The following is a 14,644-nucleotide window of genomic DNA, read 5'->3' on the forward strand; positions in this document are numbered from 1 at the left end:
ACAGATAAGGTGTCCATAGGTGCACCTTATCTCTGGGCTTTCTGTTTTGTTCCATTGATCTGTATTTCTGTCTTTCATCCCAGTATTCTTGCCTGGAAAATTCCATTGACAAAGAAGCCTGACAGACTACAGTTCCACAGGGTCAAAAAGAGTCGGACACTCAGCACACACACACTCATGTATACATTTTTTGACTTCTAATTTCTTCAACAAAGTGATCATTTTTTAATAGGAATATTGCTGACCAGTTGACTTCCAGTGGCATTCTCCATCTGTTCCATTTGCCTCCTTTTCTGGGTTATTTCTTTACAAAGCTAGCACTTATTGAGCTTGTACTGTGTGCCAGGCAATATGCAAAGTATATATGCTTATTTAATTCTCATAACTAAATTTATGAAGTATATGAACTATTACTGTAGTGTTTTATAGATGAGATAACTAAGACTCAAAAGATAATGCTGATTGTTCTTGGTCTTAACTACATACGGTGTATAGCTTTTCGGTGTTGTATATATGTTTTCATAATGCTTGACCTTCGTATACATTTGATGGTTGCTCAAAATTTTGCAAGTGTATTCCTGAATCGAATCATACAATACGTATTCTGTGTCGATTTTTTCCCTCACCAAAATGTTTTTGCAGTTAATCCATGTTTATGTCTATCAGTATTTTGTTCCAGTTTACTGTTGCCTAGTGTTCCTTTATATGTTTATATCACAATTTTTTTCATTCGCCTTTGATGGACATTTTGGTTTCCAATATGGAAATAAAATTTCTCCCCTTCATTTTTGTGCTATTTTCATCATCTGTTTTATGCTGCATGTTATTATTTTTATATATTATTGCTACTTTTGCTTTACAAACTTGTATCTTTTTAAAAATTAAAAGAAAATAAACTCATACATCATTTCTGTTGGTCTTCCTTTGTGTAGAAATAAGTTTTTATCTGCTGTTTGTTAGAGCAGATTTATAGAAAAATTGAACAGGAAATACAGAGTTCTCATATATTAATACATGTCTCTCTCTCATTCTTTATCTGTCTCCTTTTCCTATTATTAACATGTTGCATTGTTGTGATACCTTTGTTACAGTTGATATTGATGCATTATTATTAACTAAGTCCATAAGTTTACGTTCACTTAATTGTACAGTTCTACTGTTCTTCCTGAAGAACTTATTTCAGTGTTCCTTGTAGAGCAGGCCTACTTGTGACAGGTTCTGAGCTTTTGTATATCTGAAAGTGTCTTTATTTGTCCTTCATCTGTGAAGGGTATTTTTGCTTTATGTTGATTTTAATTAACAGGTTTTTTCCCCTAGCACTTTAAAGGTGTTATTCCTTTGTCTAAACTTGTTAAAACAAGTTTTCCCTTATTTTCGTTGCTTTTAAGATTTTTTTTTTTTATATTACTGGATTTTAGCAGTTCGATTATTAATTATGTGCTTTGGTATGGTTTCTTTGTGCTTGTTTTTTGTTCAGTGAGTTTCTTGAATATATAGGTTTTGTTTTTCTCAAATTTGGAAATTCTTCTGCCTTTATTTGTTCAGATATTTTTTTCTGACTCCCTATCCTTCTGGGACTACAGTTACACCACTTTTAGACTGCCCTTGATATTCTTTCAGGTACTTGATGCTCTGTTCTTCATTTCTTTTTTTGCTTTCTATTTTCACATCCTCAATTTCGGGATCTTTTTTCCCTGCACTGTTGAATCTGTTGCCAAGTATATCCAGTTTTTTTTTTTTATTTGAGATACTGTATTTTTCATCTTCAGAGATTCATTTGAGTCTTTTCAAAGTAATTATCTTTTTTCTATTTTTCATTAAATCCTTTAATATATTTGCAACATTTTAACGTTTATATCTTTGAGAATATCATCTTTTTCTTGTTTCTGGGTCTGTTTTCTTTTCTCAAATTTTTTCCCCTTAATATGTTAACACATTTTTCCATTTTCTTATGTTTAGTAAGTTTCGATTGACTCTTGGACATTCATCATGGTGTTGTGTGGATTTTGTTGGTTTCGTCTCAACAGGTTTTAATTTGTTTTGGTGGTGTATTCAATTTCTTATGGAAAAGCAGGTTAGCACTACTACTTAAGAGGGTCATTCTGCTTTGGTTTCTACTGATTGCCCCAGGTTTCAGTGAGATCCTTCTCCCTTCTGGTTGAAACTTGAACATTTCCAAATCGTATGTAACCTCTGGTAACTTTTGAAATGTATTTGAAATTCATATCTCAGCCAATAAACACCTTGTCTTGTGTTTATAGACAGTTACTTTATGTTTTGGGGTGTTTTTTGCCTGTTTTATTTTTGTCTTAGTCTGGATTGACTTTTCAAACTGTTTTTACATAGACAACTCTTTTCTTTGACAGTGTGTTATGCTCAAATTTTATGCTCAAAATATGCAGAAATTTTGATAATTTCCAAACATAAAGATAGTAATTTCCTTCATAATTTTATCAATTTTAATCAAGATTTGAGGAGATACTTCTTAGGCCCTCAAGATTTGAAACTAGGAATGCCAGTGTCGTGTTAGCAGCACTTTGGTTTCACTTTGCTTTCTAGTTTGTTTACATTCACTGAATAGACACATAAATAACAAGCTAATATGGCAAGAGATACGAGGTAGGGAACAGATCACTTAATTTAGGTCATTCGGGTCTTCAGTAACAACAGTTGTACTGGATTTTGTCTGTTTGCTTGATAAAGCAAATTTGGGACTTTTGAAGAAAGGTTTTGAATCTTGGTCATTTCGTTTAACCCTTTTTGTTGATACAGAAAACTGGAAGATGACAATAACTTGTGCTACAGTATAAAATATGAGTTTCAACATTTAATTATCACTGAAATGATAATACATTTAAAGGACTTACTTATTTTAGGGTACCCCTTTTAAAAGTTTTTTTTTTTTTTAATGATCTCCATGTGATTTTTGTGATACTGTTTGTGTAATTTTTAGTTATGGTAATTGTAATATAGAACCTTAAAATGTGTTTTTAAGGTTGTAGAGAAATGATCAGTGCTTATCATTTTTTGTTTGTATCAAGCACTGACCTGTTATTTGTCAGGATGTCTTCATGGGTATTGATATATGCATTGTATTTCTGAAGCTGCTCAAATGTATTAGCCCTCTGAGACTAATATACTTTGCTGTCTTTTGAGTCTATTGCTGTATTATACATTCATTTATTTCATTTACTGAATTTATTCAGCACAAGTATTAACTGAACTGTGGTTATACATAGCTGTTAAAAGCATTCCTGGGTTCTAACCCTGGCTTTACTGCTTTATTGATTTAGCTGTATGACTTTGGCTAGTTGCTTCTTAGTATTTGTTTCCTCCTGAGGCTAATAATGAGGTTATGGTTAGCTTTACATCACTTTATATGTGTAAAGCAGTTAGGATACTGATTAGTATATGGTAAATACTCAAATGTTATTGTGCCGTTTAGTTATTATTAGTATCATTGTTATGTTAGGCCTTTCCTGGATACCTTTTCTCAAATTTTAATCCCCTCCCTATGATAGTACTTCTTTTCTGCTTTTTTTTTTTTTTTCTCATTAAGGACTTTATACTAACCTGCTGTGTACATTATATATCCTGTATTCACTATGTGTTGCACGTCACTTCCACTAGAATGTAAGTTGCCTTAAATCAGGAGTAAATACAGAAATTTATTCCTAGCACCTAGAAAAGTGTCGGGAACATATTGTATGCTTAGTGAATGTTTTCTGAATACATGCTGAATTGTGTGCCAGATATTGACTAGATATTCAGTTCAGTTCAGTTGCTCAGTCGTGTCCAACTCTTTGTGACCCCACGAATCACAGCACGCCAGGCCTCCCTGTCCATCACCAACTCCCGGAGTTCACTCAAACTCATGTCCATCAAGTCGGTGATGCCATCCAGCCATCTCATCCTCTGTCGTCCCCTTCTCCTCCTGCCCCCAATCCCTCCCAGCATCAGGGTCTTTTCCAGTGAGTCAGCTCTTCTCATGAGGTGGCCAAAGTATTGAAGTTTCAGCTTTAGCATCATTCCTTCCAAAGAACACCCAGGGCTGATCTCCTTTAGAATGGACTGGTTGGATCTCCTTGCAGTCCAAGGGACTCTCAAGAGTCTTCTCCAACACCACAGTTCAGAAGCATCAATTCTTCGGCACTCAGCTTTCTTCACAGTACAACTCTCACATCCATACATGACCACAGGAAAAACCATAGCCTTGACTAGACAGACCTTTGCTGGCAAAGTAATGTCTTTGCTTTTCAATATGTATCTAGGTTGGTCATAACTTTCCTTCCAAAGAGTAAGCGTCCTTTAATTTCATGGCTGAAGTCACCATCTGCAGTGATTTTGACTAGATATTGGGGATACAGAAATGAATACAGTACAAAAAAGTTCCTTCTGTTAAATAAGCATATAGTATAATAGACTCATACCTATAAAACTGTACTTAGTTTGCCCCCCTCTAAGTGATGGTAATGGTAAAGGAAACCTGAAGATGCCTTCACAGAAGGTGTCCTTGAACTGGACATTTGGTCTACCTAAGAGACAAGGGGGAAAGCTGTTTCCAGTCAGAGGTCAAAACTTGAATGAAACTTAACAAGCTATTGTTGTCCTGGACTAGGATAGCTTGTAGTCAAGGTTAACAACAGTGTTAACTGTTGATGGAGAAGGGAATAGAAGTAGAGGGTGCTAGGAAATTGGTGGGGACCAGGTTTGGGAGAGCTGGCTGTTAGAGGTACCAGCTGTCTAGCTGTTGCCTGACAGAGTAATGGGATTTTGGATATTCAGTATGTGAAACTTAATGATAACTGACTGAACCACTAACATTTTAGTTTTGGTTTTATTTTTTGAGGGTGAGGGTATATTTCATTATAGATTGTTATAAACTATAAGAACTTGCTTTTTAGAATATTGCCTTTTAGCAACTATTTTAGAACTGTATATAAAACAAACTTGCCAATAATAGTTAACTTATAGAATTGAGGAATTAATATTTTTGATATAAGAATATGTACCATGTGTGTAATCATCAAATTTGTATTTAATGAGTTATTTACCAAGGGTCAGATTGCTAAACTTTTAATTCCTTCTGTGACACTGACACAAATCTAGTGTCAAAGTACAGTTAAAATAATTAGTTTTGTTTATGCTGAGAAACATGAAAAATAGTTTCGTTTTGAATTATTAGATTTTAGAAGTTAGTACTGTAACTGTATTTGAGGACCTTTTTCTGAGTTCTACATTTCAGTACAATTAGATTGAAAGCAGAAATCAGGTTTCTAGCTCCTTTTAACCTCACAAAAAACAAAAGGCTTAGTTGTATGTGTGTGTTTTAAAGTTCAGAACAATTTTTTAATACTTAATTTGTTTATATAAAATGAATATTTGGCATATTGTGGCTTTCCCCCTGCCTCTAAAAGGGGTATACATTTCAGTTAGAAACAAAACTGTAGTACCACAATAATTAATACTACTGAGTAAGATTCAAGATACTGGTGTTTGTGTGGAGAAATTACCATTTTCATTTGATGAAGCAGATTTACTTGGGGATTGCCATAATTACTGAGTCATGTGATTCTAAATTGCTATTAGGTTGGTACAAAAGTAATTGGCGGTTTTGGACCTTGAATTTTAAATCATTATAACCAGGCTCAAACGCATTTTTATTAATCGAGATAGGAATATTATAATCAACACATTTTTGCCAGTGAGAAATAAGTTGTTTATTCCTGCAGCATAAAAATCCATGCATCGGACCAACTTTTGGAAACTGTTGGAACTCTTTTCTCCGTCCTGCTGGTTGTTGAAGTATTTTCCCTCCAAAAAGTTGTTGAGATGCTTGAAAAAGTGGTAGTTGGTCACAAGCGGTCAAGTGAACGTGGCGGATGAGGCAAAACTTTGTAACAAGATTCGTTTAACTTTTGAAGCGTGGATTGTGTGACGAGCAGTTGGCTGTTGTCATGGAGAAGAATTGAGCCCATTCTTTTGACCAGTGCTGGCTGCAGGCATTGCAATTTTCTGTGCATCTCATTGATTTGTTGAGCATACTTCTCACATGTAATGGTTTCACCAGGATTCGGAAAGCTGTAGTAGATCAGATGGGCAGCAAACCACCAAACAGTGACATGTTTTTTGGGTGCACGTCTGGCTTTAGAAAGTGCTTTGGAGCTGCTTCTTGGTCCATCCATTGAGCTAGTTGTCGCTGATTGTTGTCTTTTGTTGCGTGTCACCATCCACTCTAGAAATGGCTCATGGTTGTTGTGTAGAATAAGAGAAGATGACACTTCAAAGTGATGTTCTTTTTTGATTTTTGGTTGGCTCAGGAGGCACCCACTGATCGAGCTTCTTCACCTTCCCAGTTTGCTTCAAATGCTGAATGACCATAGAATGGTCAACGTTGAATTCTTTGGCAACTTCTCTTTTAGTTGTAGGAGGATCAGCTTTGATGATCCTCTAAGTTGGTCACTGTCAACTTCTGATGGCCGGCCAGTGTGCTCCTCATCTTCAAGGCCCTTGTCTTCTTAGCAAAACTTCTTGAACCACCACTGCACTGTACATTCATTAGCAGTTCCTGGGCCAAATGCATTGTTAACATTGTGAGTTGTCTCTGCTGCTTTACGAGCCATTTTGAACTCAAATAAATCAGTTGAATTTGCTTTTGATCTAACATCATTTCCCTAGTCTAAAATAAATATAAAATACACAGCAAGTCATATCTTTTGCCCTTTCATACTGTTCATGGGGTTCTCAAGGCAAGAATGCTGAAGTGGTTTGCCATTCCCTTCTCCAGTGGATGTTTTATCAGAACTTTCCACCATGACCCGACTGTATTGAGTGGCCATACACAGTACGGCTCATAGGTTCATTGAGTTAGACAAGGCTGCGATCCACGTGATCAGTTTGGTTAGTTTTCAGTGATTGTAGTTTCCATTCTGTCTGCTCTCTGATGGATGAGGATAAGAGGCTTGTGGAAGCTTCCTGATGGGAGGGTCTGGCTGTGGGTAAAATTGAGTCTTGCTCTGGTGGGCAGGGCCATGCTTAGTGAATTTTCTAGTTCTGCTTCATTGACTTACCATCTATTTTGACATAAATAAACATTGACATAAACATCGACTTCATTGACATAAACATCTACTTCTGCTACATTGACTACGCTAAAGCCTGTGACACTGTGGATCACAACAAACTGTGGGAAATTCTTCAAGAGATGGGACTGTCAGACCACCTTACCTGCCTCCTGTGAAAACCTATATGCAGGTCAAGACACAACACAGAACAATGGACTGGTTCCACATTGGGAAAGGAGTACGTCAGGGCTGCATATTGTCCCCTGCTTATTTAACTTATATGCAGAGTACATCATGCAAAACGCTGGATTGGATGATGCGCAAGCTGGAATCAAGATTGCCAGGAGAAATACCAATAACCTCAGATATACAGATGACACCACCCTTATGGCAGAAAGCGAAGAGGAACTAAAGAGCCTCTTGATGAGTGTGAAACAGGGGAGTGAAAAAAACTGGCTTAAAATTCAGCATTCAGAAAACTAAGATCATGGCATCCGGTCCCGATACTTCATGGCAAATAGATAGAGAAACAGTGGAAACAGTGATAGACTTTTTATTTTCTAGGGCTCCATAATCACTGTGGACCATGACTGCAGCCATGAAATTAGATGATTGCTTCTTGAAAGGAAAGTCCCTTGGACTGCGAGGAGATTAAACAAGTCAATCCTAAAGGAAATCAATCCTGAATGTTCATTAGAAGGAGTGATGGTGAAGCTGAAACTCCAATACTTTGGTCACCTGATGTGAAGAGCCAACTCATTGGAAAAGACCCTGATGCTGGGAAAGATTGAAGGCAGGAGGAGAAGGGGATAAGGGAGTACCAGATGGTTGCATGGCATCACCGGCTCAATGGACATGAGTTTGGGCAGGCTCAGAGGGTGAAGCACAGGGAGGCCTAGTGTGTTGTGGTCCATGGGGTTGGAAAGAGTCGGACGTGACTGAGTGACTGAACAACAACACAACAAGGAATAAGTCATTAGCAAAAAAAAAAGAGAAATGCATATTAAAATGATGTATAACTTTACCCACATTTATTTAAAAGTGTATTATAATATCAAACAGCAAATTTCAACAATGCAAAATTGCAGTTACTTTTTGCACTAATTGAATAGATTAACATTATAATTGATCCTGGCCAACCAGGGTGAGGAGAGGCTTGCATCTTTCTCTTTGTACCTAAGTACCTTGCTATTGGAGCTTCCCTCATAGCTCAGTCAGTAAAGAAGCCACCTGCAATGCCGGAGGCCCCGGTCTTGCTTCTGTTTCCAAGCAAAAGTGTAACAAGACTGGATCATTCTTTATGCACTACACCATTGGTTAGCATTCACTGCTGCTGCTACTGCTGCTAAGTCGCTTCAGTCGTGTCCGACTCTGTGCAACCCCATAGACGGCAGCCCACCAGGCTCCCCCGTCTCTGGGATTCTCCAGGCAAGAACACTGGAGTGGGTTGCCATTTCCTTCTTCAATTCATGAAAGTGAAAAGTGAAAGTGAAGTTGCTCAGTCATGTCCGACCCTCAGCGACCGCATGGACTGCAACCTACCAGGCTTCTCCATCCATGGGATTTTCCAGGCAAGAGTACTGGAGTGGGGTGCCATTGCCTTCTCTGTAGCATAAGAGTTTTCATTCTTTTAAAGGGAACAACGAAAATGAACATAAAATGCCAAAAACAAGTATGAAACTGAAAATGTTCCTTTATTGTGAATAATACACGTTATTCAGTTTCATACTTGTTTTTGGCATTTTATGTTCATTTTTGTTGTTCCCTTTAAAAGAATGAAAACTCTTAAGTATATGCAATTGCAGTGACTACATACACATTTTATGGCAGTATAAGTCACTGACCCTTTGACAGTTTTTTTTCCTAAATGAGAACGTAATACAGTGAACATTTTCAACTATTTTATGGGAACGTAAGTTCAGTAGGCTCTGTGTACCATGTAAGTATAAAGTATATCTTGGGATACAGAGGATAGGAAAATGGGACCTGGGACACCAATTTGTGGATCTTGGCATGGGTAGTATGCTGCTGCTGCTGCTGCTAAGTCGCTTCAGTCGTGTCCGACTCTGTGTGACCCCATAGACGGCAGCCCACCAGGTTCCTCCGTCCCTGGGATTCTCCAGGCGAGAATACTGGAGTGGGTTGCCATTTCCTTCTCCAGTGCGTGAAAGTGAAGTCGCTCAGTCGTGTCTAACTCCTAGGGACCCCATGGACTACAGCCCACCAGGCTCCTCTGTCCATGGGATTTTCCAGGCAAGAGTACTGGAGTGGGGTGCCATTTATTACTAAACATTTAAGAAAACGTGAAAAATTGGATTAGTGACATTAGAAATGCCCAGTTGGCTAACATTATGTTTCTATTAGCCAGATAAAACAACTGAGTTGTAAAGATGTATTTTCCATGGTGCTGATGAACCTGTTTGCTGGGCAGGAATAGACACACATATGAGAACAGACTTGTGGACACAGTAGTGGAGAGAGAGGGGGAGGGATTGAGAAAGTAGCGTTGAAACATACGCACTGCTGCATGTGAAACAGATGGCTGCGCGAAGTCACCGCATAACGCAGCTCAGCCTGGTGCTCTGTGATGATCTCGAAGTTGGGATGGCGGGGAGGGAGGCTCCAGAGGAGGGGACATGTGTATACTTACCGCTGATTCACATTGTTGTATGGCAGAAAACAAAACACTGTAAAGCAGTTGTCCTCCAGTTAAAAATTAAAATTTTTAAAATTATTTTTCTATTCAGTAAGTATTTGTAGAACTATCTGCCAGGGGTAGTGTTCAGTGTTGAAATTTGTAGTAATGAAATTATATTTAATTTTGTTTTAGAGTTAAGAATAATAACCAACTTAATATTTTTTTCTTTATTAAGGAATTGGATTTTGTGAAAAAGGAATAAAGAAGAGGTTTCTGCAAGGATCACATCTAAGTGCACTTTTTGCTGATACATCACTTCTAGTAAGACATTCTTTTCATTTTTCTATGTTATGAAGTAAATAAACACAATGGGAATGCTTTTGAAAAAAATTGACTGTCTCTTGAGCTTGAATAACAGTCATTTTGGAGTTTATGTTGGGGATTAATGTAGATTAATTAAGGAAATTTGTAAAATCCAGTCTGACATTCACATACACAATATTTGTAATATTGTATGGTGACAGTTTCTTGAATAGTGACACTGCTGAGATAATTCCAAACTTGTACATCTTTTCCACTTTCATCTTCCATGACAATTACACATATTGAAAATAAAGAAAATCTGTAGTCCATATTAACTGAGACAATAAGTTGGCAGAATAGAGGGATTTTCAAATGAAAGACAAAGTGGACAGGTCTAGCCATATTTCTTGAAAGGTAGAAGGATTGAAGGAAATATTTAAGCAAATTTAAGAACTCTTTTTAACATGTGAACTTTTTTTGTGACTTGTTTTTTGCCTTAACTCATATGTCCATATTTGCAGAGTTCTGGAGTAGGCTATTTTGATTTAAAAACTTACATTGGCCTAAGATATGTAGTTCTCAAAAAGCTTTCATAAGTGAAACATCACCTGAATTCTGTTTTCTGTTCAAAATGGAAGAGAAGTGAGTTATAGTGATATTAGAATATTGTAAAATATGTAATTTCACAAAACATTCAGTTCAGTTCAGTCGCTCAGTCATGTCCGACTCTTTGTGACCCCATGAATCGCAGCATGCCAGGCCTCCCTGTTCATCACCAACTCCCGGAGTTCACTCAGACACAAATCCATCAAGTCAGCGATGACATCCAGCCATCTCATCCTCTGTCATCCCCTTATCCTCCTGCTCCCAATCCCTCCTAGCATCAGGGTCTTTTCCATTGAGTCAACTCTTCGCATGAGGTGGCCAAAGTATTGGAGTTTCAGATTTAGCATCATTCCTTCCAAAGAAATCCCAGGGCTGATCTCCTTTAGAATGGACTGGTTGGATCTCCTTGCAGTCCAAGGGACTCTCAAGAGTCTTCTCCAACACCACAGTTCAGAAGCATCAATTCTTTGGCACTCAGCTTTCGTCACAGTCCAACTCTCACATCCATACATGACCACAGGAAAAACCATAGCCTTGACTAGACGGACTTTTGTTGACAAAGTAATGTCTCTGCTTTTTAATATGCTTTCTAGGTTGGTCATAACTTTTCTTCCAAGGAGCAAGGGTCTTTTAATTTCATGGCTGCAGTCACCAATTGCAGTGATTTTGGAGCCCCAAAAAACAAAGTCTGACACTGTTTCCACTGTTTCCCCATCTATTTCACATGAAGTGATGGGACGGGATGCCATGATCTTCGTTTTCTGAGTGTTGAGCTTTAAGCCCACTTTTTCACTCTCCTCTTTCACTTTCATCAAGAGGCTTTTTAGTTCTTCTTCACTTTCTGCCATAAGGGGGGTGTCATCTGCATATCTGAGGTTATTGATATTTCTCCCAGCAATCTTGATTCCAGCTTGTGCTTCTTCCAGCCCAACATATCTCATGATGTACTCTGCATATAAGTTAAAGAAGCAGGGTGACAGTATGCAGCCTTGACATACTCCTTTTCCTATTTGGAACCAGTCTGTTGTTCCATGTCCAGTTCTAACTGTTGCTTCCTGATCTGCATACAGGTTTCTCAAGAGGCAGGTCAGGTGGTCTGGTATTCCCATCTCTTTCACAATTTTCCACAGTTTATTGTGATCCACACAGTCAAAGGCTTTGGCATAGTCAATAAAGCAAAAATAGATGTTTTTCTGGAACTCTCTTGCTTTTGCAATGATCCAGCGGATGTTGGTAACTTGATCTCTGGTTCCTCTGCCTTTTCAAAAACCAGCTTGAACAACTGGAAGTTCACGGTTCACGTATTACTGAAGCCTGGCTTGGGGAATTTTAAGCATTACTTTACCAGAGTGTGAGATGAGTGCAATTGTGCAGTAGTTTGAGCATTCTTTGGCATTGCCTTTCTTTGGGATTGGAATGACAACTGACCTTTTCCAGTCCTGTGGCCACTGGTTAGTTTTCCAAATTTGCTGGCATATTGAGTGCAGCACTTTCACAGCATCATCTTTCAGGATTTGGAATAGCTCAACTGGAATTCCATCACCTCCACTAGCTTTGTTCGTAGTGATGCTTTCTAAGGCCCACTTGACTTCACATTCCAGGTTGTCTGGCTCTAGGTGAGTGATCACACCATTGTGATTATCTTGGTTGTGAAGATTGTTTTTGTACTGTTCTTCTGTGTATTCCTGCCGCCTCTTCTTAATATCTTCTGCTTCTGTCCTTTATGGAGCCCATCTTTGCATGAAATGTTCCCTTGGTATCTCTAATTTTCTTGAAGAGATCTCTAGTCTTTTCCATTCTGTTGTTCTCCTCTGTTTCTTTGCATTGATCTCTGAGGAAGGCTTTCTTATCTCTTCTTGCTATTCTTTGGAACTCTGCATTCAGATGCTTATATCTTTCCTTGTCTCCTTTGCTTTTTGCTTCTCTTCTTTCACAGCTATTGTAAGCCCTCCCCAGATAGCCATTTTGCTTTTTTGCATTTCTTTTCCATGGGGATGGTCTTGATCCCTGTCTCCTGTACAATGTCACGAACATGAACATCCGTCCATAGTTCATCAGGCACTCTATCAGATCTAGGCCCTTAAATCTATTTCTCACTTCCACTGTATAATCATAAGGGATTTGATTTAGGTCATACCTGAATGGTGGTTTTCCCTACTTTCTTCAATTTCAGTCTGAATTTGGCAATAAGGAGTTCATGATCTGAGCCACAGTCAGCTCCCGGTATTGTTTTTGCTGACTGTATAGAGCTTCTCCATCTTTGGCTGCAAAGAATATAATCAATCTGATTTCGGTGTTGACCATCTGGTGATGTCCATGTGTAGAGCCTTCTCTTGTGTTGTTGGAAGAGGGTGTTTGTTATGACCAGTGCATTCTCTTGGCAAAACTCTATTAGTTTTTGCCCTGCTTCATTCTGTATTCCAAGGCCAAATTTGCCTGTTACTCCATGTGTTTCTTGACTTCCTACTTTTGCATTCCAGTCCCCTATAATGAAAAGGACATCTTTTTTGGGTGTTAGTTCTAAAATGTCTTGTAGGTCTTCATAGAACCATTCAACTTCAGCTTCTTCAGCGTTACTGGTTGGGGCATAGACTTGGATTACTGTGATATTGAATGGTTTGCGTTGGAAACGAACAGAGATCAGTCTGTCGTTTTTGAGATTGCATCCAAGTACTGCATTTCAGACTCTTGTTGACCATGATGGCTACTCCATTTCTTCTGAGGGATTCCTGCCAACAGTAGTAGTTACAATGGTCATCTCAGTTAAATTCACCCATTCCAGTCCATTTAAGTTCGCTGATTCCTAGAATGTTGACATTCACTCTTGCCATCTCCTGTTTGACATTAGGGGATGGTTTTTGGTGTGTCATAATATGTTCACATTGACATTCTATTAGATATAATTGATCAAGCCTGATGATTATGTCGGTAAATCTTGTGAAAGGTGCTTAAAATATTTTCTGTTGTTATTCTTTTCATTTTAAGAATAGTTTTGCTACTTAATGTAAGGTTTAAATTTTTCCTTCAGTGGTAGGAAGAACTTTTATGAACTTACAAAATGAGTTTTTTTCTTATAATACTTTATTCCAATATCAAGTTTCCTATGGCCATACATTTTTCTTGTTAAATCTTGAATGCAGAACAACCCATTTTATGATATTTTTCAGGTTAGGGAGCTAGGGGAAAAGGTATTATTTTTTAATTGAAAAGTATCCTTTAGTTGAAAACTTGTATATACACAGGAAGAATGGGGAAAATGAAGTTTAATTCACATTTTGAAATATAAATCTTGTTTAGTTTTCTATAAATCTTTCAATGTTTGATTTTTTTCTTTTCTCAACTTGTATGTATATATTTTGTTCACTAATAGCTCAACACTGAGTGAATTGAATTAAAGCACTGCAGGAATTTAGCCATTTCCATTCTAGAGAATTTCCTCTATAACTTCCCTATATTTCTGTATCTTCCCTGCACCTCTGTGGTGGCTATGAGCATAGCTTTAGCTGTTGTATTTGCTTCAGGGAATCGTCTATGATAACTTCTTTTACTCAGTTCTAAAGGTTATTCTTTATAGCAGGCTTTGAGTGGTTCTGAGAGTTGTGATTGAATTAAGAACTGCTTGGCTTGGAGTTACTGAGTACTTAGAGGGAAATGCTCTTTCCTTTTGAGTAGTTTCAAATGTTGACTTCAGAACCTCAGATTTGTTTTCCCTAATGATTCTGCCCTAATTTGAAGTAGAAATTGGAGGAATTAGCACAGATATTGGGCAATATTTTCCCTACCTTTTTTCTTTTTCTTCAAGTCTTGAAACTGCTTTAGGCTCTTACATTTTAAGTCTTTTATCTCATTGAGTTAATTTTAATGTATGGTATTACATAAGAGATAAGATTTATTTCTTTGCCTATGAAAGTCAAATTGTTCAAGAAACATTATTGAAAAGGTTGTATTTTTCCCTACTGAACTACCTTGGCAACTTTGTTGAAAATCAGTCGACATTATATGTGGGCTTATTTCAGAACCCTATTATATCTAT

General features: G+C 37.7%; 1 protein-coding gene across 11 annotated transcripts in view; it reads left to right on the forward strand.

Annotated features, from left to right (window-relative positions):
- The window catches only part of MEF2A (myocyte enhancer factor 2A), a 169,211-nt gene that overhangs the window by 24,112 nt on the left and 130,455 nt on the right, over positions 1-14,644 (forward strand). For 10 of the 11 annotated variants that reach the window (XM_044933094.2, XM_044933095.2, XM_044933088.2 and 7 more), the window contains one exon: positions 9,938-10,023. The exons of the other annotated variant lie outside the window; for it this stretch is intronic. The gene's annotated coding sequence lies outside the window, so the exon portion shown is untranslated. The remainder of the gene's footprint in view (positions 1-9,937; positions 10,024-14,644) is intronic. 11 annotated transcript variants of the gene reach the window in all.

Source organism: Bubalus bubalis, chromosome 20 (genome assembly GCF_019923935.1).
Source record: "Bubalus bubalis isolate 160015118507 breed Murrah chromosome 20, NDDB_SH_1, whole genome shotgun sequence".
Lineage (NCBI taxonomy): Eukaryota > Metazoa > Chordata > Mammalia > Artiodactyla > Bovidae > Bubalus > Bubalus bubalis.